This window comes from Poecilia reticulata, chromosome 9 (genome assembly GCF_904066995.2).
Source record: "Poecilia reticulata chromosome 9, P_reticulata-male-v2, whole genome shotgun sequence".
NCBI lineage: Eukaryota > Metazoa > Chordata > Actinopteri > Cyprinodontiformes > Poeciliidae > Poecilia > Poecilia reticulata.
In genome coordinates, this window is record NC_088838.1 from 20,361,786 (window position 1) to 20,381,918 (window position 20,133).

Consider the following 20,133-nt stretch of genomic DNA (forward strand, 5'->3'; position numbering starts at 1 on the left):
ACTTGTTATTGTGGCTTTTTGTCGACTGTCACCAAACAGTGCAAAATCATTGGCTTTGTACACTTGCATGTGCAATTAAATAACAGAAACGCCAGCTCGTAACAGGATGACGGGAGTCAGCTTGGCACAAATGCCAGATGCAAAAACACGATGTTGGAGTCAAACGGCCTGGAAAGATTTTTACCAGCTCACGTGGATTCGCCTTCTCGTTTGCATATCAATAGTCATAGACAGTACACGTAGACACACACACACACGCACACGCATGCACACACGCACACACACACACACACACACACACACACACACACACACACACACACACACATACATAATTGGTTACACAGGGAGCAAAGCCAACTTGCACCTCTCGTTGCTGTGGTAACCAAAGAGACTGATTTTTCTAGAAGCACTTACTCACATCCCGTCTGTTATTTACTTGTTTGTTCATTCATTCCTCCATTTAGCCTCCCTCTTTTTAACAACACTCTCTTCCTCCCTCTCTCAGCGGCTTTTCAGCCCATTTCCATTCCCACCTCTCATCCAATAAGATGCCCTACTGGCATGCATATGCAAATGAGGAATACTTGACACCAATTAAGGAGAATTAAACAACGAACAGCATTGTGTCCAGCAGCTGGATTCATGAGATAGATGCTTCTATCCAACAAGATGGAATCTAATGCTAGATTGAATGGGTATTTTATTTTCTTAAAGGGAAATTAAAATATTCCAGGAGTTCTTGCTTGATTTCAATTGATTTCAATTCCCTTTTCAAATACAACATACTTTTAATGTACATACAGCAATGAAAAAAGTATTCACTCTCTAACTATTTTTTTTTGTTTCCGTTTGGCTAATATGAGATGGGTTTGGGTTTTTCTGTTTCTTTCTTTTTTCCTTAGCAATATCTTTAACTTAAGAAATCTCCCATAAATTCTCCTTTTGACCTCTTTCTTATTGTTGAACACTGTACTTCAACAAGTGAGGCCTGTAATACTGTCAATGACCTCTTGGAGTAATTTTGATTGGCTGAACATTTCCAGGAACATGCACTGTTTCATGTATAACCCGTTGTGGATATGGTTTTTCAGCATGATTTGCTGGAGCTAGCTTTGTAAACCTTTCCAGACTGTTATGTGTCAGTGAGTTTGTTTTTAATTTTGTTCTTGAATTTCTTTAGTTTAGGGCTTTAAGTGTTACCTTATATGCTTATTTCATATTATCAGATGGGTCGTATTTAAGTGAATATTTAATTTTGCAGAGCGAGGGGTTCAGGCATCACTGGAGAAAATTGACTAAACTTTCCAAAGAAAAAATTGTTTAATTATGGATAAAAAAGGAGGGTAAATACAGCAGAGTGTTGTTAATGAAAATCTCTGTTTGATGAGCTGAAACATTGAAGTGTGACAAAAATGCTAAAACAAAAACATTCCTATCTATAAAAATCTGTAACGGGGCGAGTGCTTTGGACATGTTTGCTTATTTGAACCTCAAACAGTGCCTTATGGCTTGTTTTATTCTTTTTTTTTTCTTTTTTGCTCCCAATCCCTGTGCACACTTACGCACCCACGCACACACACACAGACACACACACACACACACACACACACACACACACACACACACCACACACACACACACACACACACACACACACACACACACACACACACACACACACACACACACACACACACACACACACACACACACACACACACACACACACACTTCAGCTCACCCCCTGCCACCACAGTTTTCTCCAGGGTGTATCAAGTTATCGCTGGTCGACAAAGCAGGAAACAGGAAGTACATTCTGCTCTGTAGACAGAACTCTGGAGATATTCAATGGCCAAACAGACATGCACACACATTTATGCTAAACAACCATATGGAGCCTCTGCACAAAAGTCATGAGAAGGACATCCAAAAGATTGTTTTCATGACATTTAAAAATAAACGTCTTGGAAATTCAACTGAAGAATAACTGAAATGTTAGCTTTCAAGCTTCTTTCAACAACTTGGGCAGCGTTCAAGCAATCTTAACAAATAAAGTAAAGGCTTTAATACTGGCTGCTTGCCCCTTCTTTCCCCAGGGAAAGAAATGCTAATGTCCACCTACACATGCATGAGTTTGGAAAAGACTCATTCCAGAATTGTGTTCTTTAATTTGAAATTTTAAGCCGCAGATCTGCTTTTAATGAAAGTTATAATAAAAGTGTGTTTTGCAAAAGTTCCAAAATACCAGAGAAATATGGACAGTAAAACATCCATATATAACTTTGTAAAAAAAAAAAAAAAAATTTACCCATTATTGTTTGACCGCTCCTGAGGCATTCAGCAAAGGAGATAAAGATGCCTCCCTTTTATGTCAGCATTCTGTCAGGTTGAGTCTGTGAAAGAAAAGAAATCCCGGGAGACGACAAGCTCTGATAGTCCTGTGTCAGCGTCCAGTAAGACCTCAGACCAAGGCGACCTGAAGGCGTCAATGGATGTAAGATACCCAGTCATAACCTTTAGTTTCACATGTCATGCCTATCAACACATAAAACAAAGAGACACACATAAAACATACTACATTCTGTCATTCACAGTGCAGAGAAAGCATAAAGTACACGGGGTAGTTAAGGTTAAACAGAGTGAGTACTGATGATAAATGGAAGGAAACAGAGACAGACTGGCACATTCAGTGTCTCAGGAGGGTAATTAATATGTAAGATGAAGTACATCTGCCATCTGAGTGTTGTAGTCTCCGTCCCGCTTCATATATTCAATTCTTTCATCACAGTGCTTCTGCAAGGTCAGTTTGTGCTGTAGCAATAAAAAACAATGGGAAAAGATGTGAAAACAAAACAAAAAAAACAGGACTCAGCATGGGATGTTATTCATAGTGTCTGAAATGGATCTGCTACTGGAAATATCCGGCCTTTGTGCTTCGGTGGCTGTGAAACAGATTGGATGGGAAGTTGGTCTGAAATGATAATCTTCTTTAATTGTATTGAAAACATTGGAAAAAAACACTAAGGATAAATTAAAAGATCAGCAAAATATGTCAGCATTAACACACGACAAAGACAAGAGAACAATGAACGACACTAACCATCTGCTTATTTTGTTTATTTTGTACACTTATATTACCTGTTAATGCAAAACTAAATCACCTGATCACATAGAAGAAGCAAAATGCATCCAGACAAGTAGATGTGACATTCAAACCGAACATCAGAACGAAATACAAAATGCATACTAAGTATTGCCTGTCTATGCTGACTAATATTGACCAGTTCATTGATTTTAATTAAGAAGTTGTCTAGCATTAGTATTTACTAATTAATAGTAAAAAGGCTAATGTTAAGTGAAAAAAAGTTTGCTCTCATTGTGGACTAAAGTCTTCCACAGAACCCACTGAAATTGACGTTATACAAATTAATTTTACCTTTGGCACAATTTTCGATCAAACATTTGCAGTATGGTGAAACAAAAATAACCAACAAGTTTTTGTGTGGATATGTAGAAAGGTTTCTCCCATCCCCAGAAGGTATTTTAAAGATGGACCCTCTTTTATAAATGGTTTCCCAGGCGGTTCTGTCCAACCAACATCTGGCAAAATTATGCTGGGAAATATGAAACATCCATCTCGGGTTAATGGTACCAATGGGAGTCCAACATTTTCAAAGACTTCCCGTGTTCAGGAACATATTGCATGGTTCAATGCTTAACCAGAAATCAGGAAAAAGAAAATCATCGGCTGCATTCTCGGACACTTGGAATCTTCCTTTTCCTCCAAAGTTCATGCTGATCAGACGTTTGTGTGTCATGTGATTTGGTCTGTGTCAAACTGAAAGGGGAATTTTTACTCTGTTGTTGGATTTATGAACACCTTCATTTGAGCGCTGTCAAAAAAAAGTCAAGACATTAAGAAAGTATAACTTTATCTAACAGGAAAATCACATGCTTTGTTATTTTTCCACAATGTTAAGGTACAGTACTGTGAGTGCAAAGCTGAAACAAGATCAGCTTCCCTTCAAAGCACCAGCACTCCTCCACCTGAGATGAAAAGCAGAGATCTGACCTCTTCATACCGTATCACATGTGTTTCTTGTCGAGCTTGTCTCACCTTGAAATCTCATTCATGAAAGTCACAAACAGGGATGAAAAAAGTCTGTTGTCTACTCTGAGCAGGTTTGCCTTGAAGTTGCGAAAGGAAACAAAGCTTGAAGAAAACTGTCCTCAAAATGTTAACTTAGTGACTGAAGCATTGTGAGGACAACATTTTATCATTATTTATTTTTACTTACAGCTAGAGTATCTCACACAAAAAACAATGCAATACATGCAGAAGCAATGGAATATTCTGTTCTGATTCCAGATGTTAAGTGATTGAAAATAAAGTAGGAGACTGCAGTATGTCCAGATCTTCCACGTGATAAGGTTTTATGACAACAGCACATAATACACTTACCGTTAAACTTTATGACTGAACATGCCAAATAATGTCGTGAACATGTCATAGTGCAGCTCTTACTAAGTTAACACTGTCTCAGTTATATCCATAAATAACTAAAGAGTACAAATCTGACAGGATATGCGATAGGAAGGCTTTCACTATTTTTAGTCATTGGTGTCTCCACCAACCTATTTTACTTCTTCAGGATTTCTTTAGAATATATAATGACCGATTTTCTGATAAACCTCATTTTGTAACTTTGTGGACATTCAGCATTTCTGAATTTTACATTAACTTCTCAGGTTTTCTGTGATTTGCTTTTATGCAGCAATGGGATTTGCCAACAGTGGAGCACAACCTCATGACTTCATGCTGAAATAGGTTTGTTGGTCTTAATGCAACGATTTGGAAATGAAATGCTTGCGTGATATCACAACACTGAATAGATTTCCCATTGAAAAAAAAACTGAGTTGCTACAAAGAGGGTGATTTAATAGAAAATGTAATTTTAAAAACACAAACCAAAAGCAATGGACAATAGGAATGTTTCAAGCATCCTGTACAGGTTCAGTTGTTCACAGAAGCAGAGACCTACAAAGAAAAATAGTCATTTCAAGCACCTCCAATTTGTGTAGAGCTACTGAGGTGCTAACCATATACAAGGAAATGGCTTTGGTAACTTTATTTGTGCAGAGTGCAATATATTCTGAATAAAAATGCAGAAATCAGATTAAGACTCAATGTCAGCAAATGTAGTGACGACCTGTGATGGGTGGCGAACCTTGCCTCTCACCCCGGACTGCTGGAGTCAGTCACCAGCCCCCTTTTTGCCAACGAAGGGTGTGGAAAACAAATAGATGGATTGAAGATATTTTCTTCTTCTTGCACGTGCTCCCATCTTGTTCTTTAAGTGAAAAATAATCAGTTCAGAGACGTATAAGGATATAATCTTAAACAGATGAACAGATGATGCCTCAGCAGGTGGGGAGTTATTGTGACATATGATGAACAGACATGTTTAAAACCTAAGCATCCCTGAACTGCTCCATCAAAGACAAAACACATATGTTTCTTATTTTCCTTTTTAATCTAACTTGAGTTACTGAAGAAGAGCAGTATGTTGTCCACAAACAATGCCACAGCATTAGTTATTCAAAGCTGCTCTATACCTAAATCTTCTAACAAAACATGTCTAAAGGTTACAATATGACCCCCTGTTTGACCTTAGTAATTCACTCGTTGGGATTAAAGGAAGCCTCCAATCCCGTCACCAAGGATGTTTTCTGACACTTTGTCAAGAGTTAGGGGGTAATTTAAGGATTAGGATAGATTTCTCTGTTTGACTGAAGAGTTGTTATTGATGGATAGAGGCAGGCTAGAGTGGAGTTAAGGAATGAGCAAAAAGACCCTTCCTTGAATCATTGAGAGTAAAGACTTCCTGGAGCCAAAATGTGTCACTAAGCATGACATACATGACCCTCAAAACGGGAATATTACGGCTAGATTTTAGTTCAGAGCAGGATAGTCTCTGAGCTTTCCTGCTCTGAAGCAGGATAGTCATGGAAGAGCATTATTGTGATTACGCTCTAACAGGGAAGTGTTGGAACGGGCAGGAGGATCTTAAAGAGACAGAGGTCATTCTCAGTGTGTCAAATTTCTTTAAAGTTATGTTTGATTTTTACAGTACTTTTAACAACTCACTGTAACATAGTTACTTTATTGTAGCCTACTATAAAACAGCACTGTGTACCTGGAAAATACACTATACCCCCACTTTAGATATACTGGGAGCTCAGTGATGCTATTGGCCTGTTTTTACCTCTGAAGGTCCAGAAAACCCTGTGGTGTTCATGACATCATGAACTTTTTAAAATATCCACACATCTAAAGGTATAAATGGATCATCAGTGGATCTTTCAGTAGCTTTTGTATGGCTGAATTTGTCCAGATGCCTAAATCTTGTATACATCTTGATGTGAGCAGAAGAGATGCCATAATGAGACAGAACACGGGACTCTGAATTATCTAGAGCACACTGTATGCAAAGTGGGACGGTCAACGATCCCTCTCTCAGTATGCTTTGTGAAATGTTATAGAAGCAGTGCTGTATCATTTGGCATTGTCTTGCAAGTACAAGAACGGTGCTCCTTGAAAACAACATCTTTTTGGTGTCACTATAGCTCACAGATCTATATAATGCATAAGCACCTGCTGATGATCAAGTTACCCAACTGCACCCTCCGCAAGAGTCTTAAAGGTGGCGAGTCCTTATTTCAACATCCATTTCCAGTCCCAGTTCACAAATGCTGTCTGCTCTTTCATGCTTCATGATAAAACATGCATTCAAATAGTTCTGCCAATGATACGGTAGAGTTTTTACTTGCTTTTAGGGTTCCAGCCATTAATTATCTTCAGAAATAATTTGATTCTCAGAAACACACCACTTACTGAAATTCTGCTCTCTGCCAGAAAATCCTGCGTTAGAATGCCCAGCCATCTCTTTGTGACCTTTAAGCTCAAGCGCACTTGTGTTAAAAGTCAGAGCGGTGATCCAGAGCAGACCACCAGGTCCTGCTCTGGATGGCTCAAGGAAACAAAACAGAAGGTTTTGGAGCCGCTTGCATTAAAGTCCAAATCTAAATCTGATTGTGACTGAATACAAAAAAGTAAAATAAAAAATCACAAAGGAGAGTAGTGAATCAAAGTTCTCTCACAGTGATGTAAAAGAGTCACTGCCAAATATTTTCGCTAACACAAAAACTTGATGACACAAGGGTGGAGTGATGTTCATTCTTTCATTATTTTCCTTCACAAACAAAATAATTTTAAAACTGTATATTGTGTTTAAAGAAGTCACTTTTGTCTGATTTTAAAATCTACTTGGTGAGGTAAAATATTTAATTGTATTAAAATGTATAAAAGCAAAAACATTTGTGCTGTAATATTAAGTAATTTTCCCCTCACCACTGTATAAGCATTTTAAGAAACTGTTATCAACGTTAGATGTGTAAGAGCACACAGAGGATGTTGCGCTACATTTGTGGAATAGCGTGGTTCTTTTTTTTTTTTTTCTTTTTAAAGATATCCGTTTCGTTTGATGAAAGGAGACTTGGAATATGGCTTAAAATGGGTTTGTTTACCCCTTTGCACCTGTGCTTTAGTCATTCTAATTACAACCATTGATGGGTGTCTTTTCCTGCATCTCTGGAAATGTGAGTTAAAGGTTTAATTAGTCTTTCATGACCCTCATCAGAGCCAGTCAGCCTCAATAATGCCTGCCTCAATCAAAGCAAATAATAGCCACACACAGGTGCACACAGATGCAAAAAGGATACCAGGGGATTGTACGCATGCGCACACACACTCACACTCACACACACACACTTACACATGCTCCTCTGGGTGAAGAGCCCCCTCCACCCAAGGATTATTAAATTATTAAGAAGTCCATCCCTCTAAGAAAAAGTGTTATTGATTGATTATCGCAATAGGTTTAATAATTTATTTGTTTTAATAGCACAGATATGGAAAAGGATGAGAAAATGAACAGACCGGGAAAGGGGTGGAGCAGTGGGGGGAGGAGACGGAAAGGGAGGATGGAGGCGAGGGGAGGAGATGTCATGTGGAAGGAAAGGAAGAAATTGAGCAGTGAAGAGATGACAGGTGAGTAAACCAGAGTTAATAGGTGACGGACATGTTGATTCCAGAGCAACAATCCTTTCCTCAAGGTTTATAACAGAAATCATTAATCCTACTTTCATTGTTTACTGTCACTATTGATGCTTTACTTTAAAGGTCAGTTTATCTTGTTTCAGTCAAGCCACCAGTCAATCAAAACCCTTCCTAGCTAAAACCCTGGTTTGCTGCTGCTTCTTTAGCTAAACACTAAAAATCTGGGATAAACATGTCTGCAGTCTCTTTCCTTGTTCAAACCAGCCATTTTGGTTTTCTTCCCTTACCTCAGTTACGCCGCTTTTATCATTCAAATTATTAGCTATCATAACTTTATCTCCAAAAGTCCTTGTTCATGTCTGAGAATTGCAATTGTTTGTGTCCTAAATTCAAACTACCATTTCTTTTTAAAACCCTAATATGTCAGATGCTGCCACAAAAGTTGATTGAGAATTTATAAAAGTAATTTTAGAGCTTATACTGTGACCTTTGTGGAGCACTTTGTATTTAGTTTATCCCTTAGTAAGGGTGTAGATTTATGCAAAAATAAAAAATTATATACACAAAAGAAGTACTATGAAGACAGGGCATAGACTCTTAACATTTAAGTAATAAAAATGATTAATTTAATTAAATAATCTTTAAAGAAATATCCAAGAGGAAGTACAAAAATTACATTACACAGAATAGGATAGTTGTAAAGGTCTAACATCTTGGCTAACATAAGCACCAGTTGATTTTCTTATAATTGAATATCATGAACACTTCTTTGCTGGATTTCATCAGTTATATAACAAAGGACAAATACAAATATATGCGAAAACCACATCTATATTTGATTGATCAGTGATGAAAAAATAATAATCTTCAGTAATAATTAGTTAGGAAGGGTTTTGATTGACTGGTGGCTTGACTGAAACAAGATAAACTGACCTTTAAAGTAAAGCATCATCCTTGTTACACATAAAATAGATGCTCTACAATGAGCACTGAATTTATGTCAGCAGGGTAGAAGAGCTCAGGTCTTAAAGTTCGTGAAAATTATTACAACAGCACTGTTGTTGTTCTGGAGCAATTTTACTGAGCCATTATGCTCTGTCATTTTCTTAAATAGCTGTTTTGATTGTTTTTGTGTATGTGTGTGCACGCGTGTGCGTGCGTGCGTGTGTGTATGTCTGTTGCCTCTGAATAGAGAACGTGTGTTTGTGTGTACATCGTCACCCCCATCTGTTTTTGTCCTTTATGCTTTTCCATCAGGCCCCTGTTTCAATTCTCCTCCCACTCTGTGCTGGCATTCGTGTGAGCCAATAAAAGACATTTTGTGAATTGTAAAAATAAGAAGACGCCAGGTCAGCTGCTCTTACCTCTGCCCTTTAAGTTCGTGGCATTTTGTTTGCTGTGTTAAAAATGCATGAGCAGACTTTACAGGAGACAAACCTCATTCTGGAGGACTTATTGCTTTTCAGAAAATTCAAGGATATTTTTTTTTTACTTTTGTTCACCCACTGGTTTGTGGAAATTGAGTTGAACAAAAGGGAGTTGCTATGTGGCTTCAAGTTTGACCTTATTAATCTAGACAAAAAAAAAAACATGGTAACAATTTATTTGAAGGCGGGTGAATAAGACTGACATGACACTGTCATAAACACCTGACATGAACATGAATAAGCCTTCATGAATATTTATGACTGTTGTCATAAAGTGTCATTCAGTAAATTATAACACTTTTAATACAACGTTGACATTATTCAAAATGTCGTTGTTATTACAACTTGACATTAACCAAGAAATCATTACTGATATAAATTTGTTCTAAAAGTATTACTGATTGCACTTTAAAAATTAGGTAACTTTATGTTATTAAAGGTAAAGTTTAAACAGTAATGATTCATTGGTTAATGTCAAGTTGTCATAACTAAGACATTTTGAATAATGTCAACTTTGTATTAAAAGTGTTATAATTTACCAAATGACGCTTTATGACAACAGTCATAAATATTCATGAAGGCTTATTCATGTTCATGACAGGTGTTATGTCATGTTTATGAAAGTGTCATGACAGTCTTATTCACCCCCCTTCAAATAAAGTGTTACCAAAAACATTTTAAATGATATTGTGTAGAACTTTGCTCATTGTTGTCCAAGTTCACTATCTTAAGAGTTCAGTTTCTCAAGCATAACATGAATAGGTTTGTGGTAAAAGTTCATTTTAAAATTCTAAATAAATTTCAGGCTCAATTTCAGCTCATGTGTCAGTGAGTCAGTTTTCACTTTAATATCTCTTGGTTGTTCATGTTGCATTGAGACAGAGGGTTGACAAATATTCTCATATTTAATAAATTAAAATATGTGTTCAGATGAGGCTTGTTGTCCAGATTAAAAGTTTCTTTGGACAAGCAACAACCCGTAAGCAGGTATTAAATACTGTTCTCACCAAACCAGCATTTCTGCAATAAAAATGTCATTTTGATGTTGTGATGTAATATTGGTATGATGTAATGTTATTATCTTAAATATTATGTAAGCAGAGAGTCATAGCTAATCAAGGTTTTAAACCTCAGTCTGTGTGTAACTAATCTGCATAATGTTTTTTTCTACTTCAATAATAAGTTTTCAAAAATGTACTGAATATGAGCTCTAGAGGTTTAAACCATTCCCTTTCTAAGCAATGGCTGTAAAGAGTGACTCGGGTGGATTTCTTTTCAATATAAAAATGACTGAAACCTTGTTCTGTAATGACTCCAGGTAACAAAAACAAAACCTCTGAATAACTGAAATAACTGGGGTGAACACGCTATGCCCTAATTTGTAACTTCATGCTGATGTTAGTGTTGCTCTGCTGTAAAATGATCTTTCCAGGACTAAAATATGAATCAGTCCTGGAACCAGGAGTCTTTGCTGGAGCTGCCTTTCTCCCTTCTTTGTTTTCTTTACAGTAATAAAGTATTGGTGTTCAGAAGTTACCGGCGTTTCGCACAGACGGCGTTGCTATTATCAGTCAGTATGCTGCAGCTGCAAACCTTGTTGTGCAACTACAAGTAATACATTTAGTTTGCTAAAAAATTTAAAAATTGGACCAAATTCCAATCTGTGTTTTTTTCCTGCATTAAATCAAGTGATTTGGTTTTTTTCTAAGCCGAGGCTGAAAATTCAATACAGTTATGCTGCTCAGAAGAGAGTGTATCAATTATACTTGAAGGACCTGCATAAATATATTTTATTTGGAAGTTCTTACTCTCAATAAATTAATCTTTGTATTATCCAGCTGGGGAATCAGGATTCCTGCGCCAGTGCAAATATCTAACTCTTAGATTATAAGTTTAATGCTGTAAAATGTTTTTCACCTGCAGATTGGGCTTAGTCAAACACTGTTTCTAAATGTAACAAGAAGTTTTAAATCTGCACAAGATGCTGAATTGCTTACAAATGGTCTGATTACCCAGCCTGCATGGGGTTGAATTTCTCCCAAAAGGAAGATAGATAACTAAAATAAAATAAACATTATACAGCATTTACACATGAGAGGTTTCCACTCAGTGAAGCTGTTAAGCCTCATATTAAGTCCCAGTAAAGTCATGGTGGTTTAGTTGCCCAACTGTGAGCAATGTCAACTAACAGCTCCGCCGAGGCCGCCGAGTTCAAACCCCAAATACGCTGCCGCTCCACTCTTGTCCCTTAACCACACGTCTCAGTCACTCTAACAAATCCTAAACATTCACAAGTCCTGCAATTTATAAAGCAGATAACCATTTTGCCCTTAACACTCACCATGCTCACACATGTGTACACGCACACAAACACACATGAGCAAACCCTCTCTTCCGTCTGCAAAGGGTTGCTTGTGTGATTGCATTATTGATTGACTTGGATATGTTTTTTTTCTTCTTTCTCTTCCTTCTTAAAAGCATTTAGCAATCTGGCAATTAGTTAGAGCTTAATGTAGGCTGTCAAAACAGTGCTATTGATCCAGCGGGGCAAGGAGAGATTGATCAGTCAACTCATTATGTTGCTGGTGCTGCCTCGTCATAAACACTCCAGATGAGACTCCATCAAAAGCCCATCCCTTGTTCACTGGCTCTGTTCTGCTGCTTGCTCCGTTGCTCAGGGTCCCCGATGTTTTCTGCTTCTGTTCTTGGCTCCTGATGCTTTACTGGACTGTCTGTACCTGGACTCGGTTCCTTCTGGTGTTTTTTTTTTTTCTGTTTTTTTGGTGTCATTGCAATTTGTTCTTATTAGATTTCCTTCGCTGTTTTAAGCTTTACTTTACCTTGATCTGACACTTTCTTCTTCCCTCTTTCTTTGTTTATTTACATCTTCTCGCTTCTAGTTCCTCTCACAACTCTCTACATATCACCTGATGTAGCAAAAATCTAAAATAATTCCTCTAAAATCATGTCTGTTTGACAACAGGAAATAAACAAACATGTAAAACTAAAATTATAGTAAGGACTGATTTGGTTTACAGCATCGCTATAATCTATTCATTAAGCAGTCTCCAGAAAAAACAGACTTGATTCAATTTGCAGATGCATACTGTCATGATCCTATCAAGTGTTCATTTCAATGGTAAGGACTTATGGCTCATTAAGTTGACACATGCTGCAAAATAATAAGAGCTGACATTAATAGTGCTCTTCACATAAGGAATATTGATCTAATTGAAAGGATCTACACATCTACACTTGAGAGAAAAAATTTGCTCTCTCATTTGAGGGATAAAATGAGAAGCTTCTGATTAAAGAAGACCAAGATTTTCACATATTATGTCCTGTAAAGCCTCAGAAACAATGTCGATTTAAAGACAAAAATATTCCTTTTTTTTCTGGCTAAAATAAGGAACAATCAGAAGGTCTTGAACAGAAAGACTCAGGAAACAGGAAGTGGGTAAAGGTCTTCAGAAATTCATAAATGTAAATATAAAACTGGTACAGAAATTGACTTGAATCCAGAGTTTGACTAAACGGCCCCTGTAGAGCCTTTCCTAAGAAGACTTACTGCATACTTTTGATCAGACAGTAAATAAAAGTCCAATCTCACATTCCCGTGACAATACCAAACCATTATTTAGCCTTTTCAAAGGCCAGCAGGATAATTCTGGGTGCTGCTCCTTCTTATCTATCTTGTCTCCTAACAAGGAAACATGAAAATTACAATCTTAGATGTCTGGGTGTTTGTTCTGCAATTTGTTGTTCCCAAAGTATAAACGAAACTGGGAAAGAAAGCTTTCAGGTTTTCGGAACCTACAATAATTTACAATCGAAGCTTCAACTTCAAACCCTTGTTATAAAAAAATACGGACATTTCATTTGCAGTTCCACTTTGTCTATTTGAGTATTTTCTGTGAGCAAATTGTGATGTGTATTGTTTGTTTTTATTAAACTATGCTGCTGCTGCCTTTTCCAACTCTCCCTCATAAAATATATTTTTGATATCTGTGGAACTAACCTGGTTAAATAAAGATTAAATAAAATAAATTACACCTAGCAGATTTTGTTAGTTAAAACTAACCATAATTGTCAAGATTGAGAGGAACATAGAAAATCTCCTAAGTGAAAAAGGTTTTGCTTCAGGATCCACAGAGATTAATTTAACATCCTGCGTCCTCAGATTACTAACTCAGTTTCTTGCACACATTTGCTTTCTGAGGTCTTTTTATTTGCTCACTTATTTTGATCATTTTTGTAAAAGTAAAATCTGTAATTTAAAGAAAAAGGTAAAAAGAAAAAAAGCCAGTCTTTTTCATTTGCAGTGAATTAAATTATGTGAGACATATATCAAAAAATAGAGCATCATCAGGAGAGTCTTGCATTACAATAGCTGTGTCTGATCTTAATCTTTATTCAGCATATTTAGCCGTTCATCACTGCTGTGCCATAACTTGTTTACTTCAGTAAACATAACAAACCCAGCAGACAGAAAAACAGGTGGAAAATATTTTAAAATATGTTTGTGGGATCAAGATCGGACACCTGTTAATACCAAAGTACCAATATGTTTTTTTCTATATCTCTTTCTCTTTTCATTCTGATTTAACTCACTGCATAACTCGCTCAACTTTTTCTCTCATTTTCCTCTTCAACTAGCACCATTTCTCTTTTTCTTTGTCTGACCGCTCCCTTTTTTTCCCCCAATATGCCCTCATTCCCCAACAAGTGTCTTATATTTCCAATGATGATTTAGCTCATAAATCTTGATAAAGCCACTGGCTGTTCCGTTTCAGTGGAACAAGAAACCCTTGCAGGAGCAGGAGGAGACTGAAGATGAGGGATGGCTCTTGCTCATAAATTTGTCCTCTCTTTCAGAGTTTTGCACAGTGTCCTCAGAGAAAAGAGCATTTACTGCATCTTCAGAAAACCTTTCTTCCTGAAGAAAACTACATGGGTGTTATTTGTTTAGCGCATCAGTATAATGCACCTCATCCAAATGAAGCTTTTATCCGTGTGTGATTTTATATTAACTAATTACTGACTGGATTTTTAGATGCTTTTTAGACATGTATCACAGGTGTATTTTAAGGGACACCTGATGGAAGCAAAAATCACACATTTCCCTGTGTGCAAAATTTTATAAAGCAATGGGATCATCACCCTGTTGGAGTCTCCAATGATCACTAACTACGGTGATATTTCTTTTACTTCTTTAATGGATGGTATGTGTGATGAGGATTGCCAGCTCCTGTCCCACAAAACCTTCCTATATCATTAATATCTGAATCATATTGTAATGGATTCATCATGTCTTGCCTTTTACATGCCAAAAATACAGCGTCCTACTTTAATTCTCCTGGGAAATTATAGTTTCTCTTTAATGTCCCTTGTATCAGTAGTATTTGTATATCATTAGACTTTATGTTGTTGCCAAAATTTTGATTTGAGTCCATCCATCCATTTTCTAACACCCTTGTCCCTATTGGGGTCAGGAGGGTTGCTGGTGCCTATCTCCAGCGAACGTTTCGGGCGAGAGGCGGGGTCACCCTGGACAGGTCGCCATTCTCATTGATTTGAGTCCAAAACGATTAAAAAAACAATATTACTTGCTTGCTTTGTGGTTTTTAGCTCCACTGAGCTAGTGCGAACATATACATTTTAAATAAAAGGGCCCCAATGAACCCTTGAGGAACACAATTCATTTTTTCTCACCAAGAGTTATAATTTACCAAAAAAAGATCAAGAGTGCAGTGTGACTTGTGGTTCATGAGGACATCCTCATGTAATGAGTGCAGATCTTATTGTTGCATCAGATCACCCAGTAGGTGTCTCACAGTCAAACTATAATTTCTGTTTCTAGTCCTGACTAAATACCGAAAGCTCTTCAAGAATCTCTTCATAGGCAGGTTTGTTGCTCTCCCAGGTTTTTTTTTAAATATTTGACTTTTTGGAAGTCTCCTTCGTGTATGATAAATACCTGAAGGACTTTGACGCTTGTACTGAAACACTTTTGTATTTTGGACGTATCAGTGCCTTGAAAGATGCCATTTATATAAACATTACAGCTGAGACAAATAAAGGACGAGTTTCTAAATCCTTAATTTGGATTCAACACTAGAAAAAGCTACACAAATCTGTAAGACGGCTTTAACAAACAACAATCTTTTGGGGTTCAATAATTGGGCATAGCTACCTGAACAAATGAGGTGTCATTATATCTTCTGTATTGTGTACCAGTCAATTCATAAAGATATAATCCTAAGAAGAAGCTTATTATTTGAACAAAACTTGATCTAATAAATCCCTAAAACCTTTTAGTGTGTGCATTTATGACTCCAACTGTATATACTGGACTACAGAAACACATGGCTGTGCATAAGAAAGGGTGTGCTGCATATCCAGACAGAATAACTACATCCAGTCATAAGGCTAAAAACTCAGAGTCAGATTATATGTCACATAATTGAAAAGAGTGACTTCAATTATCTGTTCTGAAGTAAAGCATTCATCAGCCACTTCCTCTGTGTGGCTGAAATCAAGCTCTGGGCAAAAAGCACGAGACATCAAGTCAATGGTCCGCCTCACCAGGATATATAATCAAAGTATCCTACAGGCATCCAATAAAGAAAAAGGATGACAACTGGAAGGTAACAACGCAGTTGGTAAGAACAACTAAGAAAAACAAATTAACTGATCCTGAAAGCTAAAACTGATGCTGGATGCGCAACAAAACTTCCCAGAATGACATAGAAATGCTGTAGACTGTAATCAAACTAAGGCAGATCTTTATAGTTAGGGGTGATGGTATTTGTAGGAGGACAGGGAGAGCAACATCTAAAAAAAACGTCTCTGGTGAATATTAAGAATGCAACAGTCGCCTTCACAAAGAAATTAGAGTAATAAGATTTGACACAATGCAGCAGCGCTTTAGGGTCGCATTGATCTGCAGGGTGAAGGGAGCAGAACTCGAACTGTGTAATACATGTTTTAGGTTCAACATATCGCTTTCATTAGTTTTAAAAAATATTTAATTTTTAACTATCACTGTTATTTTCTGATATTATTTAAATACTTTTTTAAGAAAACACATTTTCATCCACAGGAAACTTTTCTTTATAAATGTATTTAATATATTACTTTAAAGGGGAAGTTTGCAAAAAAACTTACTTTTTTGAGTTTTTATCATGTTGTAATGTTATTCCCTCATGAAAAAAATACCTTGAGTGTTACCTTGGCTATTTCATGCATGTTGGAGAAAACCTTTAGTCTCCCATGGCAACCATTCTGCTGTGCAAAATCCCTGGCTGGATCTGCCTCCCCCTTCGAGATGCAGCTCCTCCTCAGAGCTGCAGCTTCCAAGCTTCTGCATCACAACGCAGAAGCTCAGTTCCCCCTCTCAGCTCCTTCAGACTAGTCAGCATCAGTTAGCAAACACCTGTTGGAACTGTGCGTCTACTGAATTCATTATACAAGCTACTTCTCAGTGCTACACTAGTAAAAACATTGATACAGAATTAATAGAGCAGAGAAAGCAGAGCTTCAGAAAGAGCAGGAGTTTTTAAAGAGACGGAGACCCAATTACAAGGCGCTAAACGATGAAGTCAAAATTTTTTAAGTCATATTTGATATTTATAGCATATTTATAATGACTGAAGGTTAACTTGTTCTATGAAATGTCACTATGTGCCTGGAAAATACATAACAAGTTCCTTTTAAAAGCTTTTTTCTTTCTTTTTTTTTTTTTAATTAAGGCTATTACACCAAGGCTAATGTGTTGTTGTCTAATAAACATAGTATGCCCGAATCATTCCTGAGGATATTTCTGTGCATGTCTCCGCCTGTGCCTGGACCTCTTCTAATAACAGTGTGTGTAATTATTGGAGTGACAAACCATCTTGTATGGTTAATGGCAGCTGATTCATCAAACCCCCTGCAGCTTCTCTGGCTGATAAATTGTGAAGCTTAATGTTTGCAATTTACTCAGCATTTAGTCAAGCCAGAACCGCTCCTCAAATTAGTTCTGGGATAGAGGACCCAATATTTACAATATCTTCAAATATTTCCAGAGAAAATTCAACATTGACTTGGGTAACAAAGAACTTGTGAAATGTTTGAGGCTGCATAGAGACCCTAATAAATCCAGATGGGGTCTGGAATAATACACACATTGGTTTCTGGGAAGCAGTGTAGAGTATTTTGTTAGTTCAATGCCACCATTTTATTTGTTTCTTTTTAAAAAATTTTATCAGGATCGTCAGAGGGAGACATTATAATTTTACTACGACCTGAATGAGAGAAACAAAAACAAAAAAAAAGTGACTCTCAGAAACTGAAAGCAGCATTTGCGGAGAAACACATCCGCATTAACTCCCCTCGATGTGTCGGCAGTGATGTCACCATGCAGGTGCAGTGGTGAGGGATTAACCACTAATGACTACTTGTCACTGCCTTTAACATCTCTAATTGGTCGCTGCTCTCACAAAGCAGCTCCGGCATGCCTCGTCTGTGCCGCCTCTAAACCGCTACTCTGATATGTGGTGGTCTGTAATTAAGATGCATATCTTCCCTGCTGATTTCAGGTCTTTTGGGATCACACTAATGCTAGAAGGCACAAACAACAGCCTCACCAAGGCTTTGATGTGCAGCGAGCACATGGCTTTTCTTCTTCCAGCACATGTATGTCAGTTTTAAATGTACTCAGTTAGATTGAAAATCAAAGACATTGGGATCTTCTTTGGAAAAAGTCACTTAAAAGTTATGTTTCTGGTGAGTAATAAATTAGGAGGCTCACATTTATTCAGAATCAGAATCGAATCGAACAACCTCATCGAACAAATTTTACTTTGGTTTTCAATCACTCGCACCAGGTACAAATGATGAGAACATCATTACTCAGCATTTTCATGAATGTATCTTGTCTGTTTGTACCTCAGATTTAGGATGATCTGAAATATTTTAAATAGCATCACGTATAAAATTTATAAAAAGCTACATATTAGATTGTTTGGAGACTGAATATGATCACAGCAAATCACAGCAAAAACAAATGTACAACCTCAATCAGTTCAGAGGTAAGACTTTTCTGTTTTTTATCAAGTGATAAAAATGCTTAAATCTTTTCTCTACATGCAAAATCCCTTAATCAATATTTTCCCTTCTCGTTTAGTCATAAAAATAAGCCCATAATGGGAAACTTTGTTTTAAAAAAGGAAGTAACACGCTAAAAGATTTAAGGGTGATTAAATCTTTTAATCACCCTTAATCATTTGTTTAAAATGATTAAACATTTTAAATTTTGTTTTTACTGATGGTTTATGTAGCAACATTATTTATCTACCTTGAACTGTTTTATGATATTACAACCACAAACATTAAAATATTTATCAGGTTTTCATTGTATAAACTAAGACAAATTGGAATATTTGACAAAATAGACTTGAATTACTAAGAAAAAGTTTTGTGACTGTTTTGTGTTGATCTATCACATAAAATATCTATATAAGTCGCCAAAATATCTCGTTACAATGTGACAAAAAGTGAGTATTTTCATAAGCCACCCACGGCTCTTTTGAATGTGTGATCCATGCCTGTCCTTGCCGAGGCCTCTTTTCCATAATGAGGAGCAGGAGTTCATGAACATTTGTCCTAAGATGAGGCTGTCTTTAAGCTTATAATTTACATGTTACTGTGCAACTGTCTTTTGACACTGTAACGATAAATGGTTCCATACAGATTGCCTTCAGACGGCCAAACAGAAGCAATTACATCCCCCCTCAGTAAAGTATGCCTCCGTCAAGGTTGCTTGAATTTCTGACCTTCACCATGCTGAAGAATGGCTGTTTAATATTTGACGCTTGAAGATACTGCATAAGGTGGTACTAACTCCACACAACCACAAAACGAAATAGACTGTTAAAAATAAAAAGAATGGCTGAAACAATTTCATTGTGGCTTTTCTGTCTTGTCATTATTAATCAGTCCCAATTTTTTTAAAGGTAAGACTTCCTTGTTTTTATTAAGTGGATTAAGCTAATCAACTGACTTAATTCCTTCGTGCCACTGTATGTATCTGCAGCCTATATTAAATTAAAATAAAATAACCCTGATGTCCAACTCATCTTGAAGTCGCTTGAGAACTCACAATCATTTTAGTCAAAAAAATAATAATTTGTCAATAATGTGGGAAATGATGAGGAGGATAGAGACTGGAGAGCCAGAGTTAAAAAGCAATAAAGTATAATTAAAAAGTGTGGTAAATATGATTTTTATCAATATAAAACATAACATACCTGAAAACAATTTAGAGTCAATGTAAGCAGTCTTCAGAAATGAAGAGATTTTAAAATATTTTACATAGCTGTAATTACTTACAAACCAATTTTACTCTGATGTAGACTTTCTTTTCCTCAGGCAATTAAATTCTGCTCATAAAAATTCACTTTTAATTGAGGTCAGCTGCGTAACAGTATTGCCTCAAGACTGAAAAGGAAATATTATGGTGACAATGACATTAAGCAGAATTTAATAATGTGTCAAAATGAAAATGCCCTGCTGTCTAACAAAAGCTGTTCTTCTGTTGGTAGA